Source organism: Chrysemys picta, chromosome 1 (genome assembly GCF_011386835.1).
Source record: "Chrysemys picta bellii isolate R12L10 chromosome 1, ASM1138683v2, whole genome shotgun sequence".
NCBI lineage: Eukaryota > Metazoa > Chordata > Testudines > Emydidae > Chrysemys > Chrysemys picta.
This window is the reverse complement of record NC_088791.1, coordinates 183985614-184006248: the sequence shown is the minus strand read 5'-3', so window position 1 is coordinate 184006248 and position 20635 is coordinate 183985614.

Sequence of the window (20635 nt, the reverse complement as noted above, 5' to 3'; positions counted from 1 at the left end):
CTTCACTCATAGAATCTTTACAATGTGGTAGACAGTGATAACAACTGCAATGGGTTCCACAAATTGTATGTTCTGGGTAGTATCCCATACAATTAAATACTACTTCACAGTACCCAATTAAACTATTGAAACATTGTTTTAGAGTAAGTGGGTTTGCATTCTGTGATGGCTATGTCCAGTTGAGACTATCCTATCTTTTATCATAGTTTATGGTATTTTTGAAGCTGTGCAGCATTTGCCACAGTGACTATTACATTCACACTTAAAATATTGATTATACAATTGACTATTATAAGAGAATTTGCAGTTGAAGCAGCTCCTGTATCCAACATTTTCTCACATATCCTGGGGAATTACTTTGGAACTTACAATGCAAACACAGAGAAGCTTCCAATTAATTATGTTCACTTGCTATTTGCTGACCTCAGAAATAGCTTATATTAGCTTAAGAAGATAATTCGCTCGTTCTAGGCAGATACTGTATATGTTTTCCTGATTAATTCCATTTATTGGTGTTAAAGTAATAAAAAGACTTGGAAGGGCATATGAACAAACTTTTCCCAACATTTTTTTTAATTCCTGATTTTTTCCTTACACTTTCTGTTTCATATATTGGTTTTCAAGCAAGGAGTAATAGTTATAGGCCACGTGCTCATAAGAGATACATAAAATAGATATATCTGCTGGCAAAACACTCCCTCTGTCTCATCAAGACACAAAATAATAAAAATATGAGGCAAATCTTCAGCCAATCAAACCCCTCCAATCACAAAATGCTAAAACCTGGTCCTGTGTTAAGCAAAATATATAAGACTCAACCATGCCAGCCTGGCTGATCCTCAGATCAGTTTTACCTTCACAGAATGAGTGCAAAACAGTTCTGTGATTGAGCCCTGGCCTATACTTCAGATTCTGATCGACCTAGCTACATTGCTCAGAGGTGTGGTTAATTCACACCCATGAGTGCCATAGTTAAGCTGACCTAACCCCTGGTGTAGTCCACAGAGATGCTGAAGGCAAAGAATCTCCTTCCCCCTATCCCAACCCCTAAACTGGTCATCTTCATATCTCACAGCTCTCTCAACTATGTGGAGGTCCCACAGAGGTACTTTCAGCTCATGGACTGCAGTCATCCCTGTACAGCCACAGTGGGAGTGGAGGTACAGGGATATAAACTGTTCCCATCCAGTGGAAATTTAGGACTAGCAAGGGATTCTTGTACCATTCTCCATGTGGACTTAAGCTGTCTTTTTCTGGGACAGTCTGGCTGACAGCTCCAGTCCAGAGGTGTCAGCCTGGACTCTTTGAGTCAAGCACTTCCTTTAAGGATCTTCCCGTGAAGACTTCACCCCAGTCTCTGTGGAGTTCATAAAGCAAGAGAACATACATCAATCATTTAGCCTCATAGAAATAATAGCATCATTTCAAGGAACATGGGCACAAATCAAGTTTAATTCTGATATCTTGTCTGCCTTTTCCTAAGCATTTATGTAACTTCAGGAGACAATTATCCTGTCATCAGTCAACTTCACTGATATCATTTCTTTATCATTACATCTTTATTCAGTTTTATACCTAGAATAACATCACCATACAGTTGATTTTTTTCTGAATTTTAACATTCTCATAAAATACACATATTCCCTAAACCAATATAACTTTTCAGAATTTTCTCCTTCCTATAACTAAAATAACAAAAGAAAAAAGAAAAGAAAGACCCAGATAGATAAATGGAAAAAATATAAAATCAGAATATAAATAGTGGAATTAACTCCTCTCATCCAAAATCAGAAGTGGTACCCTTTCTTTAAATTACAGCATCATAGAAATGTAGGACTGGATGGATCTCGAGAAGTCACCTAGCAATCCATCCCGCCTGTGCTGAGGCAGGACCAAATATACCTACACTACCCCAACAGGTGTTTGTCTAACCTAACCTCCAGTGACGGGGATGCCACAACCACACTATATAATCTGTCCAGTGCTTAACTCTCCCTATAATTAGATATCAAACCTAAATCTCCCTTACTGCAAGCTAAGTGGATTACTTCTTGTCCTACCTTCGGTGGACATAGAGAACAATTGATCACCATCCTGTTTATAACAACATATTACATATTTTGAAGATTGTTGCCCCCTTCAGACTTCTTTTTTTGAAGACTAAACATGGCCAGTCTTTTTAACCTTCTCTCACAAGCCAGGTTTTCTAAACCTATAATCATTTTTGATACTCCCCTCAGGAATCTCTCCAATTTGGCTACAACGTTCATAAGTTGCACAGTACCACAGCTGAGGCCTCACCAGTGCTGAGCAGAGTGGAACAATTACCTCCCATGTCTTACATACGATGTTTCTGTAAATACACCCCGGGATAACATTAGCCTTTTTCACCACTTAATATTATTGCTTAATATTATTGACTCATATTCAATTTGTGATCCAGTCTAATCCACAAATCCTTTTTTGAAATACCGTTGCCTTGGCAGCTATTCCCCATTTTGTATTTTTGCATTTGATTTTTTCCATCCTAGGGCCAGTACTTTGTATTTGTCCTTATTCAATTGCATCTCACTGATTTCAGAGCAATTCTCCATTTTATCAAGAATATTTTGAATTCTAGTCTTCTTCTTCAAAGTGCTTGTAACCCCTCCCAGCTTGGTGTCATGCCCAACTTGTATAAGTGTAGCCTCCACTCCTTTATCCAAGTCATTCATGAAAATATTGACTAGTCTTGGATCGAGAACAGATGCTGTATAACCTCAGTGGATATATCCTTCCAATTGATAGCAAACCATTGATAATCACTCTGAGTATAAAGAACAGGAGTACTTGTGGCACCTTAGAGACTAACAAATTTATTAGAGCATAAGCTTTCATGGACTACAGCCCACTTCTTCGGATGCATACCGAAGAAGTGGGCTGTAGTCCACGAAAGCTTATGCTCTAATAAATTTGTTCGTCTCTAAGGTGCCACAAGTACTCCTGTTCTTTTTGCGGATACAGGCTAACACGGCTGCTACTCTGAACTCTGAGTATAGTTTTTCAACTTATAGCAATTTCATCTAGGCCACATTTCCTAGTTAACTTATGAGAATGTCGTGTGGGACTCTGTCAAAAGTCACATACTTCCATCAGCATGCGTAATCAAAACTCTTTCAATCTATTCTAGCTGCCCCAGGATGGAATTTTCAAAGCACATTGCATGCCCAAGAAGTCAAGTAGGTGCATAATCAGGTACAGATATAGAATACAGGCATGAAAGGAATTTTTAGAAGGGTGACGAGTGCATGCAAGGCTGTTGTACACAGGAAGATAGTGAGTGTGTCAACCATTTGGGCATTTAGTATATAATTAAGGGGTTAAGCACCCAAATGAGATTGCTAATCTTCACAGGGGGTAATTAGATGTAGGATTTAATTATGAGTAGGTGACATAATGCTGAACTACACTGACTAAAACGTCTTGGTCCAGCATTCAATCTGCTGATTAAACTCTTCACAATTTTATTTGAATATGATGTAATTGTGTAATGAAGACAAACCCGAGAACAAAGAATAAATGAAGAGGGAAGGACATAGGTAGAAAATCCATATGCTCCAGGGAGAGTCAGAATGTTAAGAATTTCAATTTCAAATATCACAATTTCAAAGAAGCATCTATTCTTGTTTTAACTTTACTCTGCAGTTATTAAGATGGCATATTTTTCCAGCAGCTAGAACTCTAGAGTAGCAAGCAGGTTTCATGAAAGCACATGTTCCAGCCATGTCCTCTTCTTGCCCTGATACACCCTAGGCACACCTATTATGGAAAGGGTTGAGAGAAGCAGCATAAAGGACTCTTTTTGAAAATATATATGGAAAACAGCAAGCACATATCAAGGTATACTTCATTTCTAAATTAGGTACTTACAAAGGGAACATTGAAACTTCTAGTCCTATTAGTCACATGCATTCACTTTCATAGATTTTTCAGGCCAGAAGGGACCATTATAATCATCTAGTCGAACCTCCTACATAGCACAAACTATAGATTTCACCCATACATTAGTATTGCAATGGATATTGTCCATAAATAGTTCAGAAATTATCAACTCTGTTCTAAAACTTATATAATATTCTTTATTTGATATTATCTCTAACCATTTTGTCATAACTATAAATGGAAGGGTAACAGCTGTCCTGTGTACAGTACTATAAAATCCCTCCTGGCCAGATACTCCAAATTCCTTTTCCCTGTAAAGGGTTAAGAAGCTCAGGTAACCTGGCTGGCATCTGACTCAAAGGACCAATAAGGGGACAAGATACTTTCAAATCTTGGTGGGGGGAAGGCTTTTGTTTGTGCTCTTTGTTTGGGAAGTTGTTCGCTCTTGGGACTGAGAGGGACCAGACATCAATCGAGGTTCTCCAAATCTTTCTGAACAAGTCTCTCATATTTCAAACTTGTAAGTAAACAGCCAGGCAAGGCGTGTTAGTTTATCTTTGTTTTCTCAACTTGTAAATGTACCTTTTACTAGAGTGTTTATCTCTGTTTGCTGTACTTTGAACCTAAGGCTAGAGGGGGGTCCTCTGAGCTCTTTAAGTTTGATTACCCTGTAAAGTTATTTTCCATCCTGATTTTACAGAGATGATTTTTACCTTTTTCTTTAATTAAAAGCCTTCTTTTTAAGAACCTGATTGATTTTTCCTTGTTTTTAGATCCAAGGGAGTTGGATCTTGATTCACCAGGAGTTGGTGGAAAAAAGGAGGGGGATGGTTAATTTCTCCTTGTTTTAAGATCCAAGGGGTTTGGATCTGTATTCACCAGGGAATTGGTGAAAAGTTTCTCAAGGCTTCCCAGGGAAGGGAATTAGCTTTGGGAATGGTGGCAGCGGACCAGATCTAAGCTGGTAGTTAAGCTTAGAAGTTTTCATGCAGGCCCCCACATTTGTACCCTAAAGTTCAGAGTGGGGAAGCAGCCTTGACACATTTCAACCATTATTATTATGTTGACTAGCCATTTGTATGTATGGCAAAAAATTGAGCTACAGAAATTCTACAGAGCAGAGGCGAGAACACTCCATTAATTTTGACTGGGGAATACTCAAAAGGGAAAGTGCTAGTTACATAACATATTTTCTAATTGCCTCCCACCCCACAACCCTCTTAAGGAAGCCCTACTGATGCGGGCAACCTAGTTCCTTGAAAATCTCATACACACACACAACCTGCAGTAATTCACACTGCTTCTCCCTCTGTCAATTGAAGTGAAATCTTTAGGTAAGTTCAGGGACAGCTATGGTTGGGGGAGCTCCAAACAGCAAGCCCCAGTGGAATCCAAATGGCATTGCACCTGTTCATTGATGTACATGATGTTCATTGAGGTACATTAAAGATTATAGATCCTCCAACTTCTTTTGACAAAGGGCAAACCATATTCCCTATCTTCCAACTCCCAACTGAACAATTATGAGGAAATGTAAGTTGAAATAGATTTTCCACTCTCTTTACACAATAACAACCCATAAGGGATAATTTCATCATGGAGACTACTTACCAATCAAGGACTATTTACCAATCAAGGTCTTGATCCTACAAAGATTTCCTCACAAACTTAACTTCATATATCCTTAGGTTCACTGAAGTACATTTTAAAGCTAAGTCATTGTTGAGACTTCATGTTTCAAAAGTATAGCAATACTTTATAAAAAGAATGGGAAACATTTTTTCACCTTTGCACAACTCAGAAGCTGCTACCATACTTTTCAAAATTAAGCCAGATCACACAAACATGTACACAGACGTCTACCTTTAAAGTCACATAGAACTGTCTGTGTGCTTGAAATTAAGCACATACATAATTCTTTGCAGGATCTACACCTAAGTTCCTCTCGGTGACATTCTGTACCTCGGGGGAACACCCAGCATCACCACATTCATCCATGATTGTGTGGTATCTAATGCAAAGTTTGTCATGTCGGGTGTCTTCTGAAGGCTCATGATGCACTGAGAGACGTTTGCCATGCTTTCTCTCTCTTCCACCCACATCTACAGACATCACACCAAGCGACTGAAGCTCTGATCAAAGAGGAGAGCCTGGCTGAAGAGCAACCAGCCAGCCTGTGGGGAGATGCATCTAAGTTTATAAGGACATTGAAAGTGTTAAGATCAGCTTAGAATGTGTTTTGCTTTTATTTCATTTGACCAAAGATGACTTCTTGTGCTTTGACTTATAATCACTTAAAATCTATCTTTGCAGTTAATAAATTGGTTTGTTTATTCTACCTAAAGCAGTGTGTTTGGTTTAAAGCATGTCAGAGACTCCCCTTGGGATAACAAGCCTGGTGCTATCAATTTCTTTGTTAAATTGACGAACTCATATAAACTTGAAGTGTCCAGCCGGCATAACTAGACACTGCAAGATGGAGATTCCTAGGGTTGTGTCTGGGACCAGATATATTGGCTAGTGTCATTTGGTTGCACAATTCAAGGAGCAGCTTACATGCCAGAGGCTGTGCGTGAACAGCCCAGGAGTGGGGGTTCTCACAGAAGACCAGGGTAAGGTTGGCTTCCCAGAGTCAAGGATTGACCTTGCAAATCACCGGTCCAGATAACACCAGGGGAACGTCACACTCTCTAGTCAAAACAAAACAAGCAAACTACAAGCATGGAAAAATTTAGTCCCAGGCATCAGTGTTTTGGGAAGTTGTGAATGTGTAAATAGTGTGATTTATAATTGAAACTGTTTTGTAATTTGAACTATAATAATCACCACCCGGGAAGTGCTGTAATCAAGTAAAATTAAGGACAATTTTTACTAAAACCGTTTTTTATATGTCTCTATTCAGACATAAATTTGTTAGTCTCTAAGATGCCACAAGGACTCCTCTTTGTTTTTGCTGATACAGACTAACATGGCTACCCATCTGAAACCTATTCAGACAGTATTTTTCATTCCCTCTTTTTAAATAAGTCATTATTAAAGATCTTCATTATCAGTAGGGCTTCACACTGCATGCCCTTTTACATGTGTTTTATTCCCCTGAATCGTTAGATCATATATTAAAAATATTGATGGGCAGATTGTGGTACTTAAACTATCAAAAGATAAACAGCATGATATGAGAAGGAAGCATTTTAGTCCATTTTAGCGCTGTATAAAGAAAGCTGACTATAAAGTCAAAAAGTAGTTGGACTGAACAGCACATGAAACTGTCGCTGTACCTTCTCTCCTATATCTCTCCAGGCCAGGTACAATTCTGCACTCTATAGTGCTTGAAAACATGTTGTTATTCAAAGACTAGTGGATTGCCTGAAAGGAATTTGTTTGACTTGATCTAGTATCCAGCACACAATTGTATAGATCCCAACAGGCATTGAAAGTAACCATGAATGATCTATCTTTTTGTCACAGAGATGGACTTGTGATTAGAGTTGGGGCACACTTGCAGAGTTGAGAATAGGCCCATGTTGTGTCTATTCTGGGGATACAGTAAAGAATGGGCTTCAAATCTCCAGTATAAAAACAATATACTTGCAGAATCCGATATTATTAATGTGCTATATACAAAGATGCAAAACTAGAGACATGGTACTTGAGAAACAGACTTGAAAAAACAATGCCAATACAAATATTAAAACCACCAGCCCTGAAGCAGAGATACAAGGGGGGGGGGGGGGAATGGTGCTAGAATTGTTATGTATTTTCTTAGTTAAGATTATAAAGAGACCTAGTCAAAAATAGAAAATAATTCATGAGATTTTTCAAAATTCAAAGTTGTTTCCATTTCACGAGGTATAAAATAAAGGTTGGAGATGGAGGGGGATTATTACTATTTTAAAAAATGCAAAATTTTGAATGTTCAAACATTTCAAATGTATTTAACTGGAAAAATTAGGGTGGCAAGAGGAAAAATGAAAATTTGTATCTTTGCTACTTTGTAACTTTTCAAATGTTGGCCTAGAAATATGAAGACTCTATCCTTTGATAGCTCAGAATCAACCACGCAGCCTGACCTGCTTTTCATTCTCTGGGAGGGACAAGACAGAATTCTTTGGCTGTATACTCAGCAGTTCAATCCACTCACCTGAGGAATCTAAGTCTTTGCTTGTGCACTCATTTAAAGATTACTCCAAACTAGGCTTTACTTCCTCTCCATACTCAGAGATTTTCTACATCCTAAATTTTCTTGTTAGCAACATGCAACAAGTGAAATATTTCATGGCACATTTTCATTTAGCTTCACAAACAGGTGCAAAAAAGTTAGTAGTAGTACATGCTTTTCCACACTGATATTCATTGCTGCTCAATAATGCCCCATTAAAGGGCCACATCTAAGATGGCAGTTCATATGCCACAGCCGTTCAATCTTTGATCTCTTTGCTGCATAGAGAACTTCATTATCAGGCATTTTCAATCTAGCACGTGCCAAGAGCAGGAACTTCTTTTTAAAATGAAATATAAGATTTACAATGAGACTCAGTCTGAGAATTCAGGTAATACTGCATTACAGGAGAGAAGAAAAAGAATGAAAAGTATCCAGTGTTTCTTACCTGAATAAAAAGTGCTGTATTTGCCCCAAAAGTATTAAATGGAATTGACCTGATATATTGCTCTCGAATGTCCCCCAATATTTACTCACATTACCAATATGTCCCAGCTGGTCATATTTTCCTTTAAAAAAATGAATGCAAATGTTAATTTATTAGTGAAATTAGGGGGGAAACTAGCATTGAATTATCACCTGTATCTCAGCAGGGAGGTCTGTATGTTCCAGTTTCAGCATCAGAAGATTTGGGCCCAATACAGGGAATAATTCTGCAGAGGGGATCCCTCCATCCGTGCAAACCCTATTGAAGTAAATTGGCATCTTTCCATGCAGAGTTGCTTGCAGGATTGAGGATTTGAATATCCCATTGCAAACACAATAAAAGTTTAACAGAGGTATTTTTGGATTCCTCCACCCCCATTTCCATGTTTATACAATACCAAGCATAATGATGCCCTAGGCCTTTGGACACACTGATAATGTAAATATTTACTAGTAATAATAAACAACATCAGTGACAACAACAGAAAACATGGAATTCTGTTTTTTTTAAACTCACAGGTTAAAGATATTTATGTTCCTTTCTATATTTTACTTTGAAAGTATTTACATTTCTCTTCTCCTTCCCAACAAAAATTCCGCCAAGAGCATTACTAAATTGCTGAAGTGGTTTGTTCCTGGGTCTCAGTACCAATTTGCAGCCTTCCTGTTGAGTCTGCCAACACATGTGAAGATTTCTTTCCTAGCTCATCCCTATACTACTCCCAGTGACATAGCCTCATTAAGGAATAAAATACCACATACAGAAAGGGGCTGATTTTTGTAGCAAAGAACCAAGGCAAAAACAAGAGAATGATGCAGAACATATTAATTTTCAGTGCCAACTTCCAAAATCCTTACTCATGTTGAAAGTACCTTATCGCACAAGTAATTGCATTGAGCTCAAATGGATGATTTGTGGAATAAAATACTATGCAACTATGTTCCAGGGTCACAGAATCTGGCCCTTAATAGTTTTACAAAACAGATTAATAGATTTTAAGGCTATAAGACCCCATTAGATCATCGAGACTGAACTTCTGTATAACACAGTCCCCATAGAGTTTTATCAAATTTCTCATGCTTTGAGCCCAATAACTTGTGTTTGGCTATATAATATCATCCAGAAAAACACTGAGTCTTAATCTGAAAACATAAAGAGATCAACCACTTCCCTGAGTAGTTTATAACTCTAGCCTTTGTTTCTTGATAAATCTTTCTCATTTCAGGAGTCCTTTAGTAACCAATATTTTCTTTCCTTGAAAGTATGTATACACCATAATCAAGTAATCTCTTATTCTTCTTTTTGGTAAGATAAACAGATTGATTGATTCTATACTACAGGAACTGGCTATCTATCAACTTTCACAACAGCACTAAAGTCCGTTTACTTTTTTTGTGATCTTGAATTGCGGTGGCCCACCTCACAAACTGATTGTGTATATTTCATTTATCTAGTACTTAATTTTAACCACTTTACATTGCAGGTCCCAAACCTACAAATACTTAAGTGTGTGCTTAACTTTATGGATTTGAGGACTACTTATGTCATTGAAGTAGCCAACTAAGCCCAGTTAAGAGTTGCTTTGTGATGTCAGGCCCCGATTCAGGAAATCATTTAAGTATTTGATTAGATCCATCCTAATTGACTTCAGTGGGACTTAAGTACCTGCTTAAGTGTTTTCCTGAATCAAAGCCTAAGGAAAGCACAAAGCAACCTTTGGAGAAAATAATCCCATGCTAGCAAAATAAGAAAGGATCTGTGAACATTAGTATCATACAATTGAATTATACATACGATTACTATGCTCACTTATTGCAAACAATTATTTAAGGACCTCATCCTACAGACCTTTATTTATGTGCACCTTCCCATTGACTTGAATGATACTACCCATGTAAGTAAAAAAAAAAACAAAAAAATCCACCCTGCTGTTTTACATTCAATATACTTAATTTCATGCTCTAATACAACTGCTGATGTGTTTCTTCTATTAGTTAATCCTCTTGACTTTCTGTAATAAAAATTAAATTGTTAGATGTTTTCCAAAAGGGATGGAGTGAACGTATGGTACAGAAGAGAGAGAAATTGATTATTGTACTGATGTATATGGGCTTTGTTGTTTATTATTTTATCACAAATCTTTGCTTAAAATGAAGAATTAAAACATTAAACAGCTCTAGTTGCAAGGATAAACATGTTTATCAGACATAAAATCTTTCTGCTACATAATTTCATTAAGGTTTTGATTAATAATTTAAATAAATCAAGAAAAATGTCTCCATTCTTTCTCTAATCGTGCCCAGTCACATCATAACTGGCTGGTGCTGCTGCTTTGCTGTGTTATACTGGAGTACTAAAAATAAATTATGCCTAATTCTATTACATGTTTACATTTTTAACACTAACATTCTCAAATAATTTAGTTATAATTATTAAGTCCATGATGTTCTGTATTATAGGCCTTCAAATTTCTGAATGTACAATAGTCATTCGGCTTCTGCAATTTATTTGTTTTTTTAAATGGTGTGACTTAAGGCTAGTGTGATAGTTTGGATGTATTATAATATACCTAATTTCATCTGTTTTCTGAGGTCATCAGATCTATGCAACTTATTTACTATAAATGAAGCTTTCTTAGTTATGTGTATTGTTTTCCAGCACTGAACTGTGTAAATCTATAAAGATTCATACAGCATTAGCGATGTCTGACACTCAAAATATTCTCAGGCTTTGAAAAGCTTTCAACTGATTCAATGCATATCTGATATTTACCTTAAAGTTTTGAAGCCCCTGGCCAGCTACACAATATTCTTAAACAGGCTCCTCTTTCCCTCTTGCTGTCCCTTCACTGTCACATCAATTAATGCCTGACCTCAGAACAATCCCTTAAATACCGGGTCACTTATATCTACTAACTAAAATCAATAATAGTGTTTTTCATTTCTATAGAAAATTCCATCTAACAATAAATATCTTCACAAACATTAAACACACGATTGTGATAGAAAAACATATTGAAAATATTATTATATTCATCAGAAAAAATATCCATTTAATGTGTAAATAATTGTCTTATGGGAAACTACAGGAAGGCTTAATTATATTTTATCACATTTATCATCATCATGTGATAAATGATGAAGAAGTGAGGTTTTTACCCATGAAAGCTTATGCCCAAATAAATCTGTTAGTCTTTAAGGTGCCACCAGACTCCTTGTTGTTTTTGTAGATACAGTTTAACACGGCTACCCCCTGATACTTATCATCATCATTGATATCATATGTGATTTGTATTGGAGTATCACCTGGGCGCTCAATCACGGATCAGGTCCGCATTGGGCTAGATGCTGCACAAACATATCTATTATTTACAACATTAAAAAAAAGAGAGAGAGTACATAAACTTTAGATGTTTTGAGGCTCCTCTAAGCTACTAATCTTTTGCCATCCTTTCCACCTACATAGGTGGCCTGATTTTCAACTGTCATGAGTACCTGGTAGTTCCTAGGGAAGTCAATGGAAGCTGCTCAGTTCTCAGAACTTTGGAAGCCAGATTGTGCCAAGCTTACTCACAGCGTAGTGCTTTACACCGTGAGATATACCACTGCTTAAATCTCAACAATTTGCCAAATAAGATGCTACTCAAAATAAGATACTGTGGGTAGAGATGGTACAATTTGGCACTTGAAAAACTTAGGTATGGTCTTGAGCAAGGGGTATGTAAGGGCATAAATGGCAACACCCCTGAAGCAGTGAGGTAATGTGACTCATAGACACCTCTTGAATAACAATTACTCCGCTGCTTCCTTCTTGATATTATGTGGGGGACAGTAATTTACTGCTGGCCAATGAGTGAGGAGGAGTCAGGGAAGCAAGGCAGTAGCCTTGTGTCACAGTTCATGCCTCTATATTCCCCCTCCATGGTCCAGCAAGGGTACCACTCTTAGCTTCCAGCTCCTCAACCGTTGGCTCTCTCAGGTTGAGACATCCATCTCTCTCCCTTCTGATCAAGATATTTCCAGGCTAAACAATTCATTGCCCATGGTGTGATATCCCCAGCAAAAGTCAGGCTGCTTAAGCAGGCTTGTTCTGCTTTCTCTTCAGAGGCAGTACACAGTGTAACTATCAAAGTTAATCTACCATATAGCTCTTTCTAAGCAAGCATATTTTATTCTTAAGGTAAAAGCAATACGGAGAAAACAAATTAAAAACAATAAAAGAACCTATATTCATGCTAATAAGCTTACAAGATATCAACCCAACTCCAACACAGGTTCAGGCAGGAGCAGTTCTTCAAGTCCCACAGAGGAGTTTTCCTGTGATTTCAGTGTCATAGTATCTTTTGCTCAGAACAAGAGCATAATTTTAAGGGATCAAAGTAGTCCGAAGTCCTTCCAACCCTTCCGTAAGGACTGAGGCCCTCCATGGACCAGTGGTCCTGTTCAATTGCTGGATCAGGAATAAGGGCCTGAGTCAGTTCACCACCAGGCTATCCAAAAATCCCTTGTCTGTTGGTCCCATGAGGATCCAGTTTGAGTGAGTTTATGCAAACTTCTCCAGGGGGCAGAGCTTCTCCATAGGTGTTACAAATGGAGTGACTTTCACTAATCACCATCCACTCTTCTCAGTTCCTGAAGAAGCTGTACTTACCTTTCCCATGGGCATGCATACAATTCTTGGCCCATAAGAATACATAAGTCATTCATTTAATATAATGGACTCCAAAAATATTGAACTCAATTTGATAAGGTTTAACCCAGATAAAAAAGGAGATTAAATTAAAAGACATAAGGAAAGTTGGACTCTCTTCCTTTTCTCTCCCTCTCATCATCCCTCTTCTCTGTTTGAAAGTGGAAGCCACTTTTTCCCCACAACAGCCTTGGAATTCAACATTTCAGGTTCCTCTCCACTAATTTTGCCCAATTAAATATTGGCAGGGATGTAGCTTTTCCACCAAGTTAGTTGGAAATGAGTTAACATCAAGAAATCCCAAAAGAATGGACTCTGGAGGCCACTGAAAGCATGCTCCCCAGTCCAGCATGATAGCAACTTACACAGCAAGCATTAATTTGCATCAACTCTGGTGCTACAAATCTCACAGTAATATCATTCTGAAGGGTCCCAGTAAAATCCTTAGTCTTTCAGCATGTCTTTCTCCTAATCCCATATCAGTGAGTATTAAACTGCAATGAAGGGCAAATTCTGTCTGACTGCAGCTTCTTTTATTCACACACTCTTCTCTCCCTTTCTTTATCTATCTCTTTGGGACAAAACATGCGGTGCTGCCTGCTGATAAGCCTTTAAAATTTGTATTGTATCAGAAGCCAGATGTATTTTAAATAGAAACAGAAAAACCTTGCATAAAACCAGTTGATAGCAACATTTTTACTCACCTTAAATCAAAACTCATACATAAAAGATTAAATATTCTGAAGGTACTATCCCATTTGTTTGCACAGTTCACTTGGCCCAATCCACTGTCATTATACTGACTAAGAAAAGTGCACCATTTTTACAGATTTTATTAGGTAATTCTCACCAGATAACCACTAAAAATATTTTACTCCTACTAAGGATAGGTCAAGAAAATAAATGCCCCGGGCACCCATTTCACAAAATAATATTTACATTGTGAATTCAAAATAGGCCAGATTGTAGCCTACCATACATCCAGTAAGGGTAAGCAAGGCACTCCCTTTTGCCAGTGTCCTGGGAAAAAAGGGAAAGGAAGCTCCACGAGCTGGAGCCTCTATGTCGTCTCAGCAAAGCCACGAGGGGAGTGGGCTGGAGGAGGCAGAGCCTAGACCCCACCCTCCAGTGCAACTGGTAGCAGTGTTTCACGATCACGCTGGGGGTACAGATGTGTCCCTGTTTACTCCCTTCTGCAAGCAGTGTAGAGAACAAGAGGGAGACAGTAATTCCCCAAGTCACAGTCTGGGCTGCTTCAGGTGCAATGCAGAAGCCTATTTCCTCTTACTAAGGGCTAGACCACAAACAGAAGATCTAGTCCAATATAAATTATTGTATAGTATAATGAATTGCTTATCCCATTTCAAAGAGTAAATGCCTATCAATAAATAAAAGGCTCTTTGTGCCCTTTCATCCTGCCTAGCCTCTTAAGAGCCAATCACACTCAAGATCTTGATCTTTCCTCAGAAATCACTCTTAAGGCCTTCAATCATAACTGCAAATCTACTCTGTGTCACAATTTTGGACTCTACTATACAGCTACACCATTCATGTTACTTAATTTGTAACATTTCAGGGAGATATTTACAATAGTGCCAGTATAATGTTTTAAAGAGAAGAAACACTGTTGGCAATTCAGGTCATGATGAGCAAATTGACTTGAGAGGTCAAATCACAAAAGACTGTATTGTGATACTGCTACTCACATTAAGCAGTATCTTACTACTAAAGTAGTCCAATTAATTTTAATGAGACTATTTGTGAATTAAGGTACTGTTCAAAATGAGTAAGGGGTTCACAATGTGGCCCCGAATCTTGTCAACTGATAAATTTCCTGCTGAACTTGTCTTCTAATTTAGAAAGAGATTGTTTCTGCTCTTCTTTTAATAACAAATACACACTTGCAATGAAACTGTACATACAAGATAGTTTATTGCTTTGGATAATAAATTAACAGACAAGAATTAAATGATTTTTTTTAAATGAGTATATGAAATTGTGTGCGGAATAAATAATAGACTATAAGTATATTAGCAGACACTCAGAGAGTTCAACCACATGAGAATCTGGCTTGTATCCCTGCAATTCCCTTCACCTTGGCATGTTTAGCCTTTTCTGAATACAAAATGTTGAAAAGCTATTTAAAAGCTAATTATTGAAGCAGTTTGTTATAATATGTGCTTCATTACTTCTTGCTTATATAATTTTTGTAACTGTTACTGGTTTTTAATTCTTGCCTTGTTCTTTAATACAGTGATTTGAGTCGTTTTATTAGTAGCAGATTCAGCTGTAGTTGCAGTTGAATAGCAGATTCTGCTCAAAGTAGAATGCACTTTATTTTGTGTTAGGGCAATAACTGAAGTCACAAATCGAGGAGTTTATACATTTGACAAAGTATATGGACAGATATTTCCACAATGACAGAGTTCTACAATATTCACCATTATACAGGGACATCCTTTGTACCATCACATAGTATCATACCATCATGTCAGGACAAATCAGTCCATGATGAGGGAAGAATTACTCTATATAGTATATTCCAGGCTGCTATATATGAAACTAAATGGTGCAAAAAGCCTCTGGGCCAGATTTTATATGTCATCCATCTTCTGCTGATCTCAGTAGAGCATGATGAAGCTGGTTATGTGTCAAATGAGTATTCTAGCTAGTGATAGCCAGAATTTATTGTACTCCTGATACTGCTGCTCCTCATACCTCCCTGGACTCTCGCTGGCACCAACATCCCCTGTGCCAAAAGCTGTGGGAAGGAAAGTGCAGAATACTCCATGCCAACTCTATGATCAGCAGGGACTTGCCTGTTGCAGAACTATTCCCTGCAGGGAAAAATGTAGATGCTTTGCACTCTCTTTATGCCAAAGAATCTGCCCATTTTTATCTTCACCCATATAACATAGTGACTACCTTATTCAATCATGGTAGAACACTCTAACAAGATAATATTTTCTTCTCGTTTCCAAGTCAAAAAGGGCTGGAATCAGAAACAATATCTCCACTTTTCAGCCATTTTCTAGCCCTTAGGATGCTGGCTAATTCCCAGGTGGCTGTATTTTGAGGACTGGCCACTACAGATTGCTAGACTAGGGAAAGGAAGGATGGATGGCTAGGAGAAAGAGGGGCTGGGCGGAGCTCCTTCCTACAGGGAGTTGTAGTTTTCCCTGCCTCTTCCCTGCTGGGCACTCTCACTTAGAGTTGCCTCCTTCTTTGGATAGATCCCTACTTTTCTTTTAATTCAAGAGTCATAAAAGTAAAGGCAGACCAGCCTGGCAAACATGACTGGAGGGAATGGAGTTAGAGACCTCAACGCTGTACTTGGAACAACACTGCTGAGGAAACAGTTGGATGCGTGTAACAGGTGACCAAGGAGAGAGTGGCGATATAGTTTAGGGATAGACTATCATGGATTTGCTGGTCGCCATACTTTGTCCCAGAAGACATGAATAAGCAAAGGTTCATATGAAGAAGAGATAATGGTTAAGTGTTGGAGGGGCAAAGAGGTCAACAGGCAAATATACTCATCCTCAGAATGGTAGTTCAATTTACTTGATGGAGGATTTTACTTCACTTTAAAGTACATGAATGTAATATTCTCTGGGCCCATATTTGATTCCAATCTTTTCATGTTCATGATCAATACGAGAGGAACTCCATTATTAAGTGGTTTGAGAAGGAGATTGGGAGTTGGGATTCCTAAATTATATTCCCCATTCTGTCACTGACTAGCATGGTTACCTTACACAAGTCACTTAGACCAAACTCTCTACTAATTTGGGGTGCCTAACATTTGATATCTAGCACTTGTTTTTCAGCATTTGCAGCTTGGGTTGACTTCAGCTGAAGTTGCAGCTGCCAACCGCCTATCAAAAATCTAGCGCAAAGTCTCTCAGGTTGGGCATTGAGGTACCGAAAAGTTATGGAGCCTCTTTGAAAATACTTGTATATAAAATACCTCGGTGTGCCTCAATTTAACTACCTGCAAAATGAAGATAATAAAATAGCCATGTGAGATACATTATTGATTAATATTAAGTTTAATTAATTAATGTTGATAAAGTGCTCCATGATACCTAAACTAAATGACTTTATGGAAGTGAATCAGTATGAATCAGTAACTGGATAAAAGACAGGAAACAAAGGATTAAATGGTAAAGAGTGAAGTGGCAAAATTTGCAGATGATCCATAATTACACAAGATTACTTGAATCCAAAGCAGACTGCAAAGAGTTTCAAAGGGATTTCTAAATTAGTTGTTAGCACTGAAGAAAGATCTTGGAGTAGTTGTGGCTAATTCTCTAAAAACACCCTCGAAGTGCAGCGGCAGTCAAAAAAGCAAACAGAATTGAACCATTTGGAAAGTGATAGATAATAAAACAGAAAGTAGTATAATACCACTATATAAATCCATGGTACTCCCACACCTTGAATACTACATACAGTTCTGATCACCCCATTTCAAAAAAGATATATTAGAATTGAAAAAGATACAGAAAAGGGCAACAAAAACTATTAAGGGTATGAAACAGCTTCCTTCTGAGGAGAGATTAAAAAGACTAGGACTGTTCAAATTCGAAAAAAGACAACTAAGAAGGGCTATGATCAAGGTCCACAAAATTGTGATTAGTGTGGAGAAAGTGAATAAGGAAGTGTTATTTACTCCTTCACTTAACACAAGAATCAGGGGTCATCCAATGAAATTAATAGGCAGCAGGTTTAAAATAAACAAAAGGAAATATTTCTTCACACAATGCACAGTCAACCTGGGGAACTCTTTTCCAGGAGATGTTTTGAAGGTCAAAACTATTACAGGGTTCAAAAAAGAATTAGTTAAAGTCATAGAGGATAGGTCCATCAATGGCTGTTAGCTGAGATGGTTAGGGATACAACTCAATGCTCTAGGTTTCCCTTGCCTCTGATTGCCAGAATCTGGAAGTGGATGATAGGATTGATCACTCGATGATTGCCTGTTCTGTTCATTCCCTCTGAAGCACCTGGCATTGGTCACTGTCGGAGGACAGGATACTGGGCTAGATGGACCATTGGTCTAACCCAGTTTTCTTGTTCTTATGAGTTTTTTAATATAAATCCTTATTTTTGTTTTGTTGTTTGTTTTAAGGTCCTCTAGACTCTTTGACCTGTTCCTCTGACCTTTGAGCACAGAAGCCAAATTGCCTTTTCAGCAGCAGTTTGTTATGTACCCAACATTCATTCATTTTCTTTTATGAAAATCAATGTGGAATAAGAGTAAGCTTGCACATTTATTTTGAACATATACTGTAAAGCCCTTAACCTGTTTAAATGACATAGTGTAATGTAATGAGTAGCACTTACTGGGATTACAAAACAAAACTATGATAAAAATGTGAGCCTTCCTGATATGACTGGAGAAACAAAGTGTTCTTATTTCCTGTCCAGAAGTCATTTTAGGCAGCAAATTTCAATAGCAACTGCTTTTCCTGCTTATTCTGTGCTGTTACTCAAATGTGTCAAGTGTATTTACAAGAATATAAATGAAACATGGTCTGACTTGAGTAGAAGAATGCTAGTCTGGAACTGCACTATGTATAGAGTAGTCACTACTCACTACATCAATATGCATCACTCTCTATTAAAGTCAATTTCCCCAAATTTAGAGTAAAGTGTTGAATAATGCCAAAAGATCATGGGAGCAAGGATGGAAGCATGGCATATTACCTCCTAATCTTTAATGTCTTCTGGCACTTCATTTTTCACCTTACACTAAAATTAGCTTTACCTGCCATATAGTAGAAGCATGTATACATAAAAGAAGACAAACATGATTTAATATTTCTTCTCTATCATTCACAATTCTGAAAAAAACCCCAAGATTTTCAGAAATATAAGCACACTAGTGAGGGAGAAGTAACCTTTGTAGTTACATTACATTGGTTACATTTTCTATGTGCAGGCCTGACCTGGCATCCTGGGAGATGTGTTGCCTGCCAAGGGCCCATATCTGAGACATTACAGAAGGATTGTCAAGGATTATCTGGCCCTCTGACTACTACACCTTACTGCTCATCCATGTGGGCACTAATGATACCACAAGGCATGACCTTCTGCAGATCAGAAGTGACTATAGGACTCAGAGCGTGAGAATGAAGGAGTTGGGGGTGCAAATATATTTATCAGTCCTTCCTGTCAAAGGTATAAGCCCAGGCAGAGGCAAACAAATTCTGGAGGGCAATGGATGTGAGGATGGTGTCACCAGCAGGGCCACGTGAACGTCTGTTCTCACTTTCAGGTGACATTGTAAATAAGAAGCAGGCAGCATTATCTCCTGTAAATGTAAACAAACTTGTTTGTCTTAGCTATTGACTGAACAAGAAGTAGGACTGAATGGACATGTAGGCGCTAAAGTTTTACATTGTTTTGTTTTTGAGTGCCGTTATGTAACAAAAAAAGTACATTTGTAAGTTACACTTTCATGATAAAGAGATTGCACTATAGTACTTATATGAGGTGAATTGAAAAATACTATTTCTTTTGTTTATCAGTGCAAATATTTGTAATAAAAATATAAAGTGAGCACTGTACACTTTGTATTCTGTGTTGCAATTGAAACCAATATATTTGAAAATGTAGAAAAACATCTAAAATATTTAATACATTTCAATAGGTATTCTATTGTTTAACAGTGCGATTAAAACTGTGATTAATCACAATTAATTTTTTTTTAATTGCAATTCATTTTTTTAATCATGTGAGATAACTGTGATTAATTGACAGCCCTAAAAAATATGTATTATTTCCACTATTTCTACTAGTGATGTGAGGAGCAAAAATGAAGAGGGCAGGGGAAAGTCAGCAACACTTCACGCAACAAGATTTTTTATAGGGATGAATCACAGCATCTAAAGAGGTATTCTGGGGTGCCCAGGCTCTCAGTTTGTACAGATAAAAGTCTATATGCCTTTGTCATAGGTACTATAGGCATTCAATAATAGCTGAATCATGAAACCGAGATGAGTAAATTCCTGGCTTCTACTCCCATTTCTGGCATAGATTTGCTGTATAGCCTTGAGCAAACCACTTTGGTTGAGATTTTTAAGGGCGTTGAAGGGCTTTAGACACACATCTTCCATAGAAATCACCCTAGACTGCTTTAAAAATCTCATCCTAAGTGACCTGTCCAGAAAAACTATGGTAGAACCAGGAGAACATTTATGAAGATGTGTGTCTAAATCTCCTAGACTGCTTTGGAAATATCAGACTTAATCTCTCTCAATCTCAGCCACATTCTGGCCTAATGTTACCATGTGTGCAATTCCACTGAAGTCAGGGTCTAGATTGGGCCCTCTGTGTCTCCTGTTCTTCCTCTATAAATTGGGAATAATAAT